The sequence below is a fragment of the Cavia porcellus genome, unplaced genomic scaffold (genome assembly GCF_034190915.1).
Source record: "Cavia porcellus strain 051 isolate PalLab524CR breed Dunkin Hartley unplaced genomic scaffold, mCavPor4.1 scaffold_2, whole genome shotgun sequence".
In the NCBI taxonomy this organism is placed as follows: Eukaryota; Metazoa; Chordata; class Mammalia; order Rodentia; family Caviidae; genus Cavia; species Cavia porcellus.
The window spans coordinates 114,628,318-114,645,976 of NW_026947485.1; the positions used below are offsets into that span (position 1 = coordinate 114,628,318).

General features: G+C 36.4%; 1 pseudogene; it reads right to left on the reverse strand.

Moving 5' to 3' along the window:
* Positions 1-8,545: 8,545 nt before the first annotated feature.
* LOC100723605 (olfactory receptor 2T11-like) lies at positions 8,546-15,763 on the reverse strand (annotated as a pseudogene).
* Between the last annotated feature and the right edge of the window lie 1,896 nt (positions 15,764-17,659).

Consider the following 17,659-nt stretch of genomic DNA (forward strand, 5'->3'; position numbering starts at 1 on the left):
TGCAAAAGGGCTGAAATTATCCCTTGCATGTTATCAGATCATAGTGCCATGAAACGAGAAATTAATGATAAAAGAAAGTGCAAAAAAACCCGCAAACATATGGAAATTGAATAATACACTAGAGCAATCAGTGGGTCACAGAGGACATTAAAAAAGAAACTAAACAATACCTACAAAGAAACAAAAATACAAATACAACTTCCTGGAATCTGTAGGATGCAATGAAAGCAGTCCTTAAAGGAAAATTTATTGCACTAAGTTCCCACATCAAGAAAACAGAACAAATACAAACGAACTACCTGATGTTACACCTGAAACATCTAGCAAAAGAAAGGCAGGTCAAGCCCAAAGACAAAAGAAGGGACCAGATTGTGAAAATCAAAGCAGAAATTAATGCAATAGAGACTAAGAAAACAATCCAAAGAATTAATCAAAGAGTTGGTTCTTTGAACAAATTAAAATTGACAAGCCCCTTGCCAACCTTATTTTAAAAAGGGAAGAAAAAAACTCCAATTCATGCAAAAAGGAATGAAAAAGTTGAAATCACTACAGACTGCAATACAGAAATACAGAAGATCATCAACACCTATTTCAAAAATTCTACTCTCAAAGGTTTGATAACACAGAAGAAATGGACAGATCCCTAGAAACATTTGACGTAATAAAGCTGGGTCAAGAAGATGTGAAACTGCTAAATAACCCAATTTCTATTAATAAAATTGAAAATGTAGTTAAGTCCTTACCTACAAAGAAGAGTCCAGACAGATTCATTGCTTGATTCTACAAGAAATACAAGGAAGACTTAATGCGAACACTCCTCAAACTCTTCAATGAAATCAAAAGGGAAGCTATTGTTCCCAAGTCATTCCTGGAATCAAATATTACTCTATACCCAAAACCTGAGAAATACCCAACTAAAACAGAAAATGACAGGAATATCTACCTAGTGAACATAGGTGCAGAAATTCTCAATAAATAAAATATTGGCAAACAAGGTGCAGCAAATCATCAAGAAGATTATACACCACAACAAGTGGAATTCATCCCCGGCATTGCAGGGATGTTTCAATATACATAGATCAATTAATGTAATCCACCATATCAATAGAGCAAAATGTAACAATGATCTTTTCTATAGATGCAGAAAAACTTTTGATAAGGTCCAACAGTCATTCATGATAAGAAACTTACAGAAAAGTGGAATACGTGTCATTACCACAATATGATAAAGACCTTCTATGACAAACCAACAGCCAGTATCATATTAAATGGCCAAAATGTGAAGGTTTTTACCTTAAAATCAGGCACAAGACAACGATGTCCCTTATCACCATGCCTATTCAAGAAAGTACTAGAAATACAAGCTAGAGAAATTAGATGAGAGAAATAAAAGGTATAAAGATAGGAAAAGAGGAAGTTAAATTATCATTGTTCACAGGTGACATGACACTCTACACAAGAAGGCCCCAAAACTCAATTGAAAGACTCCTAGATATGATAAATAAATTCAGCAGTGTAGCTGGATACAATGTCAATACTCAAAAATCAATAGCAACATATTCAATAGCAATAAAATAACAAAATCACTGACAGAGAAATGAGAAGCCACACTCTTCACACTAGCATTCAAAACAATGATATACTTAGGAATTAATCTCATGAAAGAAGTAAAAATCTATACAGGGAAAATTCTAATAACCTGAAAAAGAAATTGAAGAGGATCGCAGAAAACAAAAGACATCCCTTGGTCATGGATAGGAAGATAAATATTGTGAAAATGGCCATTCTCCCAAAACTGTTATACATATTCAACACAATCTCAGTGAAGCTATCACTAACATACCTCATAGATCTAGAGAAACTACTCCTAAAATTCATCTGGAACCAGAAGAGACCTAGAATAGCAATTCTAATCAGCAATTCTAAGGCAATTCTAAGCAGCAAAGCCAAGGCAGGAGGCATCCTGCCTGACTTGAAATTATACTACAAAGCTGTTGTAATAAAATAAACATGGTACTGGAATAAAAATAGATCTGAAGATGAATGGAATAGATTAAAACATACAACCACAGCTACAGACACATTCAGCAAGCTTATCTTTGATTAAGGTGCCAAAAATGTTCACTGGAAGAATGACCATTTCTTTAATAAATGGTGTTGGAAAAACTGTCTCTCCATATGCCAAAAACTAAAACTAGACCCATGCCTATCACGAAACACTAAACTATAATCTAAATGGAACAAAGATCTGAATATTAAAACATAAACACTAAATTTGTTGGAAGGAAAAGTAGCTAAAAATCTTGAAGTTATAAGGGTAGGTAGAGAATTCATGAACAGGAATCAAAGCACATGGGAAATACTTCCTAGAGTCATTAACTGGGATCATGTCTTATTAAACAGTTTTCCATGTCAAAAGAACTATCCACCCTAGTGAAAAGAAAGTGAACAAACGGGGAAAAAATCTTAATGGTCTATCCCTCAGACCAAGGACTTCTGTCTAAAACATATAAAAATTTTAAAAAAATCAAACCCCCAAAATTCAAAACCCCAATCCAAACATAGGCATCTGAAATGAATACACAGTTCTCAGATGAAGAAATACAATTGGTAAATAAATACATGAAAAAATGTTCATCATCATTAATCATTAGAGAAATGCAAATTAAAATCACACTGAGATTCCATCTCATTTCTGAAAAAGTTCCCCGGATCAAGAAAACTACCAACTACTTTTGCACTGTTGGTGAGAGTGTAGACTGGTACAAACACTGAGGATGTCAGTCTGGAGATTCCTCAAAAACTGGGATTGGAAGTCCCATTTGATCCAGCTATTCCATTTCTAGGCCTATTCCTAGAAAAACTGAAAACATCATACCACAGCGATGTATGTGACCTCATATTTGTAATAGCTAGATCTTGGAAAAGCAGCACAGTTTGTAATAGCTAGATCTTGGAAACAACCTAAGTGTCCATGAAGTGAGGAATAGATTTTAAAAAAAGCTGTGGTATTTTCATGCAATGGAGTATTACTCAGCTATAAAAAATAATCACATTGAGATATTTATAAATAAATAGACACAGCTTGAGACCATACTCTTAAGCAAAATATATCAAACTCACATGTATAAGTACTGTATAGTCTCCATAGTGTAAGAAATGGTAATAGTACCTAAGATTTTATGGTAATCATAATCCCCCCATTGCTTTGAAGACTTATAATGTTTTCATTCATTAGTTGGAATGGTTTTATTCTGTTTAGTTTGATTTTATTATGTATGATGGTATGAACAGCTATTTTGTAGAAAAGAAGACATTTGGACAGCCATTGCTGATTTAATACTATTTTACTTTGAAATCCTACCATGCTGTTCTTTTTTTCCATTGGTTCTATCATGTTGTAACTTATTGGATTTTAATACTTGTGATAGTATAAATAAATTTTTATGGAAAATGAAATAATACAGTAGCCATTGTTCATTTTCTGTTGTTTTTGAATGCCCTGTAATACTTTCATTATCTTGTACAGTTTTATACTATTTTGTTATGTTTGATACTATTGTATGTGAAGTTTGCCCAACTATTCAAAGAAAGAGACATTATGGTAGGTACTGTTAATATCAGGTTGTCTTGTGTTGAAGTACTGTGCTGCTTATGTTGTTGTGCTCTGATCTACTTTGTTTTGTTCTATTTTGTCTTAATCTTTAAAATAAAAAAAGTATTAAAAATTAAATAAACTTTTAAACAGATGAAATTAAAGAAACAAAGCAATACCTGCAATTCAGTTAAAATGCATGAACAACATACTCTAATCTTTTGGATGCAGCGAAAGCAGTCTTAAGAGGGAAATAAATAACAATAAATTTCATATCAAGAAAACAGAAGAAGCACAAATAACCTGATGCTTCATCTGAAACGTCTAGATAAAGAAGGGCAAGTTAAACCCAAAGCTCATAAAAGAGAGAAAATTATAAAGATTAGAGCAGAAATAAATGTAATTGAAACTAAAAAAAAGAATTAATCAAAAAGCCAATTATCTGAGAGAATAAATAAAATTGACAAACCTCTAACTACCCTTATAAAAAAAGAAAAATCCCAAATTCACACAATAAGTACTGAAATGGGGGAAGTTACTGCAGATCCCACGGAAATTCAAAAGGTGATGAGTACTTACTTTGAAAATCTTTACTCACATAGAGTGGAAAACAAAGAAACATATGAACTACCAAAGCTCAACCAAGAAGATACAGCAATTTTCAATATCCTATATCAGCTATTGAAATGAAAATGTATTTACAAACTTACCACCAAAGAAAAGCCCACATCCTGATGGATTCATGGCTGAATTCTACAAGAAATTTGGAGAAGATTTGGTGCCAATAATCCTTAAGCTCTTCAATGAAATTGAAAAGGAAGCAGTCCTCCCTAAATCATTCCTGGGGGCAAGTATTACTCTGATACCAAAACCAGAAAAAAAAAAAAAAGACTCAAGCAGAAAGGAGAACTGTAGGAAGTCTCACTAATGAACATTAATGCAAAGATTCTCAATAAAATACTGTCAAATAGAATGTAGAAATTATCAAGATTATACATCATGACCAAGTGGGATTCATCCCAGGCATGCAAGGATGGTTTAGCATATGCAAATCAATAAATGTAATGCAGCACATCAACAGAGTCAAGAACAAAATCCACATGGTCATCTCAATAGATGCAAAAAAAGCTACCGATAGAGTGCAATAAATGTTCATGATAAAAACCCTTCAGAAACTCGGAATAGATGGTGTTTAACTCAATCTTATGAAGGCTATCTATGATAAACCAACAGCAACATAATACTAAATAGACAAAAACTGAAAGCTTTTAGTTTTAAAATTGGGAACAACGCAAGGATGTCCACTATCACCACTCCTATTCAATATAGTTCGGGAAACACTAGCCAGAGCAATCAGACAAGAGAGAGAAATAAGAGGAATAAAGATAGGAAAGGAAGAAGTTCAATTATTACTATTTGCAGATGACATGACACTATAGAAGACACAAAACCTCCATTAAAAGACTACAAAAGGTAATAAACAAATTCAACAGAGTAGCTGGATACAAAGTCAGTACTGCAAAACCAATAGCATTTCTGTACACAAACCAAAAACTCACTGAGAGAGAAATTATGAAAATATTACCCTTCAAAATACCATCTAAAAAATGAAGTACTTAGGAATCACCCTAACTCAGAATGCAAAAGAGCTATATACTGAAAAGTATGCTATACTAAAAAGCAGATTTAAAAGGCTGTTTAAAAATGGAAAGATATTCCTTGCCCTTGGCTACTAAGACCCAACATTGTAAAAAAGCACATCCTCCAAAAAACTGTTACACAGATTTAATACAATCCCAATCAAAATACCATTAACATAACTCAAAAATCTAGAGAAAACACTCCTAAAATTTATTTAGAAACAGAAAAAAAATCTAGAATAGCAAAGGCAATTCTGGGCTACAAAGGCAAGGCAGAAGACATCTCAATTCCTGACTTGAAAATATACTACAAAGCCACAGTGATAATATCAGCATTGTACTGGCAAAGAAATAGACCTGAGGATCAATGGAACAGATTGGAAGATTCAAACACAACTCCAAAGACACTGAGCCACCTGATATTTTACAAAGGGGCTAAACATTTCCACTGAAAGAAGGATAGCATCTTTAATAAAAATTTGGCTCTCCACACGCTGAAGACTAAAACTAGACCCATACTTATCACCATGCACAAAACTAAAGTGTAAATGGATTAAAGATCTAAATATTAAAACAGAAACACTAAATCTACTGGAAGACAAGGTAGGTAAGTCTTGGAAACATAGGGATAGGTAGCGACTTCATGAACAAAATGCAAACTTCATGGGAAACACTTCAAAGAATCAACAACTGGGAACTCCATATTATTGAAAAGTTTAAAGAAATCACCAACAGAGTGAAAAGAAAACTCAAAGAATGAGAAAGTATTTTAGCCAGGAATTCCTCAGAAAAAGGACTTTACTCAGAACATACAAACAATTGAAAAACATCAAGGCCCCCAAATTCAAGGACCCTCTCCAAAAATGGGCATTTTGGAGATGAACACACAGTTCTCAGATGAAGATATACAAATGACAAATAAATGCATGAAGAAATGTTCACCATCACTGGTCATTTGAGAAATGCCAATTAAAACAGGATTGAGATTTCATCTCACTCCAGAAACAATAGCTGCCATCAAGAAATCAACTGATAACAAATGTTAGTGAGGCTGTGGGGGAAAAGGAACACTGCTCCACTGTTGGTGGGAGTGTAGACTGATGCAACCACTATGGAAATGAGTATGGAGAATTCTAGGAATACTAGGATTGGAAGTTCCATTCAAACCAGCTGTTTCTTTCCTGGGTATTTTCCCAGAAAAACTGAAAAGGTTATATCACAGTGATATATGTGCACACATGTTCATAGCACAATTTGTGATAGCTAAATCTTGGAAACAACCAAGATGTCCATCAACTACGTGTGGATGAAAAAGATGTAGTATTTTTATACAATGGAATATTACTCAACTATTAAAAGGATGATCTTGAGCCCTTCATAGACAAATGGAGACAACTTGTGGCTATCCTTTTTAGTGATATAAATAATAATTTATAAATATTACATCGTGTCTCTAGTGTGATAATAAGAAATGCAGGAGTCATAAAACCAAAATGTGTAGTTGCTGTTGTAAAAAAGAGGAAAAGAAGGTGCTGTATAGGATATAACTGCATGTATGTTTAAGTGTGTAGGATTGATAAGCATATTATTAAATTTTCATCAGATAGTTGAACAGAAATGTTTGCAATCTTGCTGTTTGAATTCCATCTTTGTATGTTCCACTTTTGTATCTTGAACAACTATTTCTAAGAAGACAATATGTAATTATCAACTAATGATTTCTTACTGTTTATTTTTTTTTAATTATGTATTATCTCTACCCTTTTTCTGTTTTTTCTTTAAATAAAACCAAAAAAATAAAAATAAAGGATGTTGGGAAAACTTGGGAGTTATGCAGAAAACTGAAACTAGATCCCTGTCTCTCATCTTATTCTAAAATAAAATCAAAGTGGATTAAAACCAGATATAATAACAGAAACATTGAAATGCTGGAAGATAACAGGAGAAACACTTGAAGATACAGATAATAGGGAAAGACTTCCAGAGGAGAACTTTTAATAGCACAGAAAATAATACTGATGATGAACAAATAGGATTACATAAATTCAAAAGTTTCTGAAGAGCAAAAGGAACAACAAGCAGAGTGGAAGAACAAGCTACAGAATGAGAGGAAACATTTGATTCTAGTAGGAGACAAATGTGTAGAGTATATAAAATACAACAACACTTTAAAAATGACCAAAAAAAAATGTGAGCAAATAGATTGAATAGATTCTTCTCAACAGAAGCAGCAAAATGACCCATAAGTATAGGAGAACTCATCTTCAGGTTCTGCAGGAGGGGTCTCATCTTACCCCACTCAAAATGGCTACCATCACGAAGATAAAATGATAAGTTCTCGCTTGGATATGGGGAAAAATTTATCCTGCTACATTGTTAGTGGGAAGATAAACCAGTGTAAACACTTTTGAAATTAGTGTGGAGATGCCTAAGAAACTAAAACTAAAAATGCCATTTGATTTAGCATACACTCTCCCAGGCATATACTAAAAGAACTGACGACAGCATACATATGAGCATTTATTTATAGATGCAAAATTCACATTACCTAAGCTGTCGGGGAAAAAATTCTAGTAGCCATCGACAGGTGAATGAAGAAGATGTGAGATATTATATAATCTAGACATAAGGAAAAATGACAGTATGTCATTTGCTGGAAAATTAATGAATTGGGAACATGACCTTAGAAAAATGAGCCAGACTCCAAAAATTCTATGAGCTAAAGATTAGCAAATGAACAAATAAATGAGAGAAATCAGGGCATGAGAAAGTAGACTTCGGGAGATTGAAAAAGGGATCAGAGTTTGTGCATAGAAAAGTGTGGGAGTAATGATTGAAACTAATAAAGATATGACAGATGTATGTATCAGATGCCTCAAAGGGACCTCATCCATCTGTATTGCATGCAATAATATATATATATATATATATATATATATATATATATATATGAATAATATAAAATAACTGCAAGTTAATATCCCTAAGCAAATGTTTCCCATTGTTTTAAACCTATAAAAAATTGAGGGAAATTGACTATGAAAAATATTTCTAAATATATGAGGCATTTTAAATACATAAGTATATATTTAAAGTTCTACAATTTGATTATATTGATTCTTACAGAATAGATCTTAAAACATTTTAAAGTAATGAAATGAACTAATCATAGAAAATTTTCATACAAGGTATAATTTCCTAAGTGTTTGTTCAGCAGCTGCAGAGTGGAACTGATTCAGAGCAGGTAAAGATGCACTCAAGTGTTGGACCTGCATGCCTGGGTCTTCGATCCAGATTTACCCAGAATGCGCTAGGTGGTGGTGATGATGATCCTGATGATGATGTTGATGATGTTGAATGATGCTAACAAGAACTGAGATCCAGCACAGAGCTCCACAAATTTTAACACATTCCCTGCTCATAAAGAGAAGAAATTGAAGCACACGGTTGGGTAATGCCCATGCCATGAGCAATGGAGCTAGTATGAGACCCAGATAAGCTGTGCTCTCAAGTGCAGAAGACCTCTGGTGCCAACACACCTGTGAGAGCAGAAAATGCCCTGAAAGGGTAAGGGGGCCAAAAGGCACCAGTTATAGGATTCAGCTCTATGTGTTTGTGTGTGTGTGTGTGTGTGTGTGTGTGTGTGTGTGTGTGTGTGTGTGTGCTTTAACTGGAAATTATTTACATTGTTTTAAACAAACCAGGAGCAGTGTTATTCAGAGATGGTCACTAACCACAGGCAGGATAATGTAAAATTTGTCCTATAGTACCACCTTCTGCTCACGTCCAGAGAGACACTGAAAATGCCTGGGGAGATTTTGTTCATTGTGGAGACAGATCAGCCAGGCAAGGCAAAGGTGTAACTTTAAAAGTCTCAGACAAAATAGCAAATGACCTCGACTGCAGTTCCTGAGGTAGAAACTATTTAAGAATCCAGAAAGGCTCTATCTAGCAAGAGCTCTGAATAGAGAACCCACATAATGCCAATGGACCAGAAGGCAAAAACAGAGCTGCTTGCCTCAAGCTCATTAGCTGCAGCTCATTGTGCATCTGCCTTAAGAAGCCACTCCCATATTTTCCATGAGATTAACTCTCAGAAATACATAAATGATGGCACAGAGAAGTTGAATAATATACTCACAGGAGCACAGCTTGGAAATGAAAAGGCAAAGATTCAAACTCAGGTGGATTTCCTTCCAAGAATATGGCTTTAGTACCATTAAATTCCCTCTGAAAAGGGAGGATGAAGTAAAAATTAAATACAAGTAAAATATTAAGTTGAGACTGTGCATTCAAAACCTTGAGTAATAAAGAATTGGAACAAAGGTAGGAGATGGAGTATTTTAAAGAAATATACTAAAAGGAACAGGAAATTTATTGATCACAAAATGTATGTTTAGGGCAAGAAATTTTCCCCCTTTTAAATGGAAACTCTACTGTCCCAAAGCCATCCAGAAGCCTAGATTACAGAGGGAGGAATATTTTAATCTTCTAAACATGAATACTCAGGATCTGGAAGTGAAAGGTTGTCACTTTACGATGCCAAATAATTCTGTGTTCTCCAAGAAGCCCCCATCTGGCAAGGATGTTACATGTATAGTTTTTAATTGCCTCCAAAGATCAATTCATTGAAACAGAGATGTGACACATTCATTGCTTGCTGCAATTTTAGGCATTGGAAAAGCCTAAGTGAGTGTGAGATGTTGTTCTTATAGAAGCAATAGCGTTTATGGCAATAATGATAAAAAAATTTGCTGTTTCTTTATTTGTCTTGGTTGTTATCATTCATAATGAGAGTTAAAACCTGGAAGCTTACTCTTCACTAGGCACCCTACTGAGTCTATATCATGGGAAATCTCATGACAGGCTTACATGGAATTCATGAACTCAATCCCAAGTTAGGAGAAAGTGAGAGACTTTCTTTGTTCAATTTCTCCACTGTCTTTAAAACCATTAAAAGCTTTATACTCTATTCAACTTGTCAGATCCTACTCTTTTTATAACTTGAGTTCATTTTCATTGCAAGACCATCTCCACTGAAATTGCTTGATTAATATCTCAAGTGATTTTCCCATTTCTAGAACAATGATCACATATCATTTCACAAGTTATTCCAGTAAACTGTACTTGCACTAGTTGATTGTCCACTCCTTCCATATCTACTTTCTTCATTTGTCTCTCTGAGTGTTGTTTTACTTCATCAAATGATCTCTTGATCCATTTAATTCTAGTTTGGCCCAAACTGTTTCATGGTGAGTATGAAACGTTTTCCTATAAGAATATGACCTCAGCTAACTTTCGAAGACCACTTGAATTGACTATGTCTGTGTCTGTCAAAATCCTTACATCCTAAAGATTGTCAAATGTATTCCTGAGCTTAGAATGCCAATCTGCACTCCACTTGACTAAACATATGACTATATCTTTAATAGGATTTAATAATTATATTTAAAAAATTTATATTGCTATTCTGTGTCTTTCTACTCTAAAATAATACATTATTGATTACATACAAGATGAGGTGAGGTATTTGTAAAATATCTGATAAAATAATTGATATACTTTATTCTACATGAGATGCAATCTTAGAACCCCTAGGTCTTCTGGAGTGTTAAATTGATCATTTAAATTAAACTACCCAATGGACTTAGAGTTGTTATGTAAAATCACATTAAAAATGAAGGCTCAATCTTACATTTTCCCAGAAATAATTATCTTGACAACAAATGAATTGTTAATAAGCAATGCAGAAGTCTCTAAAACTTCAAGAAATAAATCTTCATTTTCTGTTCACTTAAATAAGAAATTAGTGTGTTCCAATTTTTCTACATTTTGTTTCAACATATATAAATACCAGTGAGCTAACTCTTCTTTGGTCTCTACCCCACACCAGTTTATTTGTCTTCCATAAAGCCTCTGGTGTTTTCTTTCTGCATCCATATTTGTTTCCTGATCTTTTCTCTGCCCCCACCAGGGATTTTTAAAAATCATCTTATCATGTCACACCCCTGAAGAAAGCTCTATGGAGATTCTTCCTATCACACTCAGAACTGAACCCCAAGTGCCTTCATGTGCCCTTGTTGTGTTCCATAGAACTGGAGAATTTTAAGTTTCTGCCCTTGGGTGCATAGCAGGTTGTCATTTGACCCTCTAAGCAGGGCACAGCAGTGTTCTCATATGTTAAATGTTAGTCTCTTCCTCTTGAGAATTTGTCTGATGTGTGATGCTCATTCATAATTGGTTCCATTAAATTTGTGCACTGATTATGGGCCAAGTATTGGGTAGTTGCTGTACTCATCCCTAAAGATTCCAAATTGATCAGAGTGTACAGTTCATTGGTATTAATTCCTAAAGGAAAACACGATTAAATTGTGTGATTTGCCTCTTTTACTTTGTTCATACCAAAATGACAATGGATATTTGGCACACCAAATTGGTAACTGTTTAGTATTTTTGTTTGGTTCAGCCAAGCATAAATATTGAAGGCGACCTGGTTCGTGGTGAAAGGGTTGCTGTGAACTCTGCTATTTCAAGTTTTTTCTCTAGAAACAGGAACCGAGAGCTGATCAATATTCTTGGTAATAGATTGGCTTTGATAATTTGTCCTCAGTCTTTATGCAACTTGTGAAATACTCTCTCACCTTTCAGAGTAAGACTCCAAATACAATGACTCCTTTTAATGTTCAATAGAAAGTCCATTGTGATAGCTGAGCAAATGGTCCCATGTGGATCAGAGATCCTGGAGGAAGCTCTTGGAAAGACCTGTCTTCTTGTGACTGAATATCTAGCTGCTGTGCATTCTTACTTTCTGAGATGAAGAGCACCATGTGCCTAGCCTCCAAAATGCCCCTGTGACATCCTTGTTTCTGAGGCTGTAGATGAGCAGGTTAAGCTTGGGCATGATGATGATATAGAAGGCAGACACCACTTGTCCTGCTCAGGCATGTGGAATGACTGGGGCAGCACATATGTGTAGATGGCAGCCCCATAGAAAATGCTGCAACAGTCAGATGGGATGAGTACATAGTGAAGACTTCTCTCAGCCTTCCCCAGAGCGCATGTGGTGGACTGTTAACAAGATGAGAGAGTAGGAGGTGGAGATGATGGAGATGAGGATTAGCAGCATGAGCTCACAGATGATGTACATTAGTGTCTCATGGGATGTGTCTGCACAGGCCAGCTTCACCACCACAGGTATCTCACAGAAGAAGTGGTTGATACTGTGGGAGCCACAGTAGGGTACATCATGGTAATGCAGATAAGCAGAATGCCATCAAGAGAGCCACCAAACCAGGCACCAGCAGCCAGTAGAAGGTATACCTTGTGGTTCATCAGAACTGGGTACCTGAGAGGGTTGCAGACAGTCACATAGAACTCATAAGCCATGAGTCCCTGCAAGAAAACTCTGAGCCAATCATGGTCAAGTAGAGAAAGATTTGGATTTCACAGCCCACAAAGGAGATGGTCTTCTCTGTGGAAACCATGTCCACCAGGAGCTTTGAGACAGTGGTGCAAATGAGAATGGTGTCCATAATGGAGAGCTGGCTGAGCAGGAAGTACATGCAGGTGTGGAGTTGAGTGTCCACCTGATTCAAGAATATCATGACCAAGTTTGCTGTTACAGTTGCCACAAAGATAGCAAAGATAACTGTACATATGATCCCTGTAGCTTCACTGTTCACCAGAAGAACAGGAGTGTGAAGTCAGAGGAGGAAATTGTGTTTCTCACTGACAATGCCAATGGTAGCTGCAGGGAGCAGGGGCACAGGAAGAAAAGCAAGACTCAGTGCTTCAATATTTGGAGATCGTGTGATGCCGATCACACTTCACAGGGTCCTAGGTAGGATGCAACTTTCCAGGGTAGAGCACTAGAGAAAAACAAAAAGAATTGTGCCACATAGAAGTAACTGTGGCTGTCTCACCTGATGGAGCTCAGCTATTGGACCTTGTATTTATGCCTCTAGGCATAGTTTATATAGTTTATGGAGACTGCCTGATAGAAGTGGGGCATGCTATGTGTGCAGCAGAGTTTGATCACCTGTGTTCATTCCCCATCTCTCAGGTTCCGAGGAGGTCTAAGGGATTCCAATTGGAGAAAAAGGTGGGCACTTCACTAATTAAATGATTGAAGATGAGTGAAGGGAATAACTCAGGGAGTGAAGGGTTAGGATATCCACAGATGCTCATGGATTACATCTTTCTTGTCTTTCCATTTTTGTTTCTTGTTGCTGCTGTTGTGGTTGTTACCTTAGTACTGCCTGATAGCTTATCTCATCATTTCATCATTCTCTAGGTGTTTTGCAGTCAGCTGCTGTAATTAGACTTTTAAAGAGCAGTTCTGATTATGCCAGGCTCCTCATTGTTCCTCATTACTACCATGAAATGTACAAGAGGAAAGATTCAGCCACTCTGGAGATCACCTTGGGTTTCTATCACCAAGAGACAATAAGACTAAGGAGTAGACCATGCTGTTTGTCAGCCTGGAGCTGTGACTAAGAGGCCAAGATCAAAGAGCTAACCTTGCCACGTGGCTGCCAATGTTCATGTGCACTGAAACCAGGACTTAACTTGGGATTGGAGCACAATGGAGTGGGTATGTAGGAGCAAGAGAGCAGCTGGCTGCATGCAGGAAGGGATTTTGTTCTCTTGCTCTTACCAGATGGATGAAAGATTTTTAAAAAGAGAAAAGGAAAAACAAACATACTCGTACTGAATTGTCCTCCTCCTCATGCAGCAGTAGCCCTTGTGACTTAAAACCAAATTTCTATGTATGTCAGAATTAGATTCCCATCCACATGAAGGCCAGGAACAAGGTGCAATGTCATTGTTTCTCCAGTCATAGTACTAAGGCCTTGCCCTATAATCTAGTGCTGCCTGAGTCAGTGAATAAAATCACACGATACTCAATATTCTCGCCTGTCAGATAAACATTTAAAATTCCTTTATTGTAAGTTTGTGTGACACATTGAAAAAAAAATTACCATTTATCTGAGATTGGAGTTTTATTGGTTGTGCTTTACTGTGTCATTCATACTAAGCTTTACAACAATTCAAGATTTATAATGCCAATAATAAAATTACAAGCACTTTCAGTAAAGCCTAATCAACTGCTTTGAGTACACCTTGAGTTTCTGGCAGCAGAGTTAATGGCCCTGGTCCTAACTTCACTGGGTGACAGATCCTGATGACTTTGTGGGCAGATGCAGGTGGGGCCTCCTTCACTGGCTGCTCAGAAGTAAGGGCTTCGTAGGAGGTCCCAGCCACCCATCCCCTCATGTGAGTTTTATCTCCAGGACAAGTGGAAATAAATATTATCTAAGAGACTTTTGTTGACATTTGTGAGTAAATATAGCATTCTATTTCAGACTTAAAACTTCTTAATAAATGTAATCCATACTAAGAGTGAGAGAACACATCTCATAATTATACTAGGGAATTCACACAGTTGAAATGAAGCATGCACACTTCTCAGTACACTCAGGGCTAGCTCCCAGTCTAATTCATCGTCATCTGTACCTGGTGTTCTAAGAGCTGTCCTCGGGCTCTGTTCTCGTGTCTTAACATGGATATCACATTGATGTTGGGACCCACTCTGCACCTTGATGCTCTCCATTTTAGTGCTCATCTGGTTCAGAACTCTTTACCTCATGCAATCTGTTTCAGTGTCAGAGATACAACACTCACTTCCTGCCTTTGTGCTGAGTACCCCCAGCTCACAACACCAGCACCCACTGGTCACCTAGCTGGGCCCCCACATCTGTGAAGGTCATGGTTTCATGTTCTTTAGGGCTTTGTGCAAAGTCACATCCCAGTAGGTGGCAACTCTCATCCTCCTTGCCAATCTCTGCTTCTACCCATTTTTTGACACCACTGGACATACTGTGTGATTAGCTTGCTTAGCATTTGTCTGTGAATTCTCCATGGGGGTGAGAGTGTTGCCTATTTTATGAACTGGGTACTCCTGTCATCTTAAAGAGTGCCTGACACATTGTAAATATTTTCTCAATCAATAAATGAAGGATATCAAAACACACAGTCAATACAAAGTAATTGTGGATATTTCATTTCTCTTAACATGCTATCTTCCTAGTAGTATTACCTAAAAATTCTGCATTTTTACATAAAATATGCTGAAGGAAAATACAAATGCCAGCCCTTCTTTTTAAATTCAAAATAAAATGCCCTACTAAAAAGACCTACCCCTATTTCCTAAAGCTTAATTATAGGAAACAAAAATGAATCACAAATTTCTGAAGACAAGTAGCAATAAAATTTAGTTCCAAATCATTGATATTAATATACACATATTTGTGACAAGTCCTTCCTGTGGCTTAAAACCAAGACATTTGTTGGAAATAACCAGGTTATCAACAAAGTTCATAAGAAAGAAGAAACTAGGGACTGAGGTGTAGCTCACTGACAAAGCATGTGCTTTTCATGCACAAAGGATAGACTTCAATTCTGGGAACCAAGATACAAAAATGAAGACAAAGAGACTCACCAGTTCCATGTCCTTGGAATCCGCCATCACAGTGGAAGCTCTTCATCCAGTTAAGTCCCAGTTATTATGAATAAGATATCTGTAACCTTAGAATTTTACACATCCATAGATTACATTGTGGATGTTGATAATATGAATTGAAGTTATATTAATAAGATTAAAAAACAAAATTATTCCACAGAATGTGTTAGCAAACTTTTACCTTCTAATATTGATAATATATGCCTTAAAATATTCTAGAGATTAATAATAATGTGCCACTTTGTTATTTTAATAAGTCTGTGTCAGATTTAGCAAGCATTGCATAAAATTTGATTTCCATGATTTCTATGTCCTGTTCTTCAGAATCAAATCTATTAGCCTTCTTTAATATATGGAAAAAAAAAACAATGCACACATTTTTAACTTAAAAACCCTGAAATGAGAACATTGCTCTGCATTAAACCATTGGCCTCTATGTGATCAAAGATTCTCTAATGAAAGAGGCAGGCAGAATAGTCTGAGAAAGTGTGATATTGGGAGCTGAGGTCACAGGGACACAACCTCTTTGGCTTCAAAAACATGAGTGGCTTCTTAGGAATTGGAAAAGATGGAACAACATAATCTCCCTTAAAGCTTCTGTGAAGGAATCCAGCCTTTCCAACACCATAGTTCCAATCAAGGGCACCAGTTTAACAATTCTGACCTGGAGAACAAGTGATATAATAAGCTGAATTCATAGTTGCTTGATACAACAGATATGGCCAACTAACATACTGATAATTCTTTTCTCAGATATTAAGCAAAATGAAGGAATTTGCTGCTGACAACCTGGCCAGGCATTATTGTACATGCTTACATAGTTGGGCATAGTTGTTTGAATGATCAATGTGCTCAGTTTCTGCAGTTATCACCGTTCTGCTAGGCGTAGAGAAAATGCAGCTCATAGCATTGAAAGCAGAGAGCTGGGGCTAAGCCTGTGAATCCTCAGTTTTGCATGATTTGGGGTGGTCGGTACAACTTCACCCTATACACTTTGAAGAAGGTTCTAAAATTCCAGGCTCACAAATCTCATGGTTGAATGTGTACCATTAAGAGTTACTTTTTATCTCCATGCAGACATAGTAATGTCCTCCACCACACACACACACACACACACACACACACACACACACACACACACACAGTCCCTTTAGTGCCACAGCATTGGGTGAGCAGCACCACAATGAGTCCTGCTTTTTGAGGGATCTGATAGTAGATGGGTGTTTCTGCAGTGTGTGGCAGGAAGAGATGGCAAAGTTCTCACAGGCACAGATGATCCCTAGGGATGTGACCTATACTCACAATTGAAAGAAGGAAAAGCAAAAAAGACCTTTCAAAAATTGACATGCAAGTATGAATCTAACTGAAGTATTCTTATGCAGAATAACTTGAAATGTTACCAGAGAAATCCCATCAACGATTTACTGAATGAAAACAATGAGTTAGCAGCACTTTGTTTATAGAATTGGCTTTAATTATTAGGTTTTCCTAGGTACAGATCTCCCGCAAATGGAGGGCAGGGATTTTTGAATATCAGTTTGAATATGACTCAAAGGAATATGGTAGTAGCTCTGTTCTTCAATTCCAATATTCTCATAGTAATGTTTAATCTTGTTGTAACCCACATTTCCATCTTTTCAGTAGAAGATTCCCTAAGGGAATTTTGGAGTTACAGCCAGTCAAATCTCTCTACCATAAACCTGAGAGGACAGCGGTTACACAGGACCAGAAATTTCCGGTATGCAGATTCACTGCTCATTCTTATCATACATCAATCACTGCACACCTGGTTAGGGAACACTTTTGACAGTGCCACTTGCACAGGCCATTCTAAATCTTGTTCTCAGACTCTGTTTTTAGTGAGGACAGCAGGGTCCCCTTCCAATCCCACCCTTGGGCACT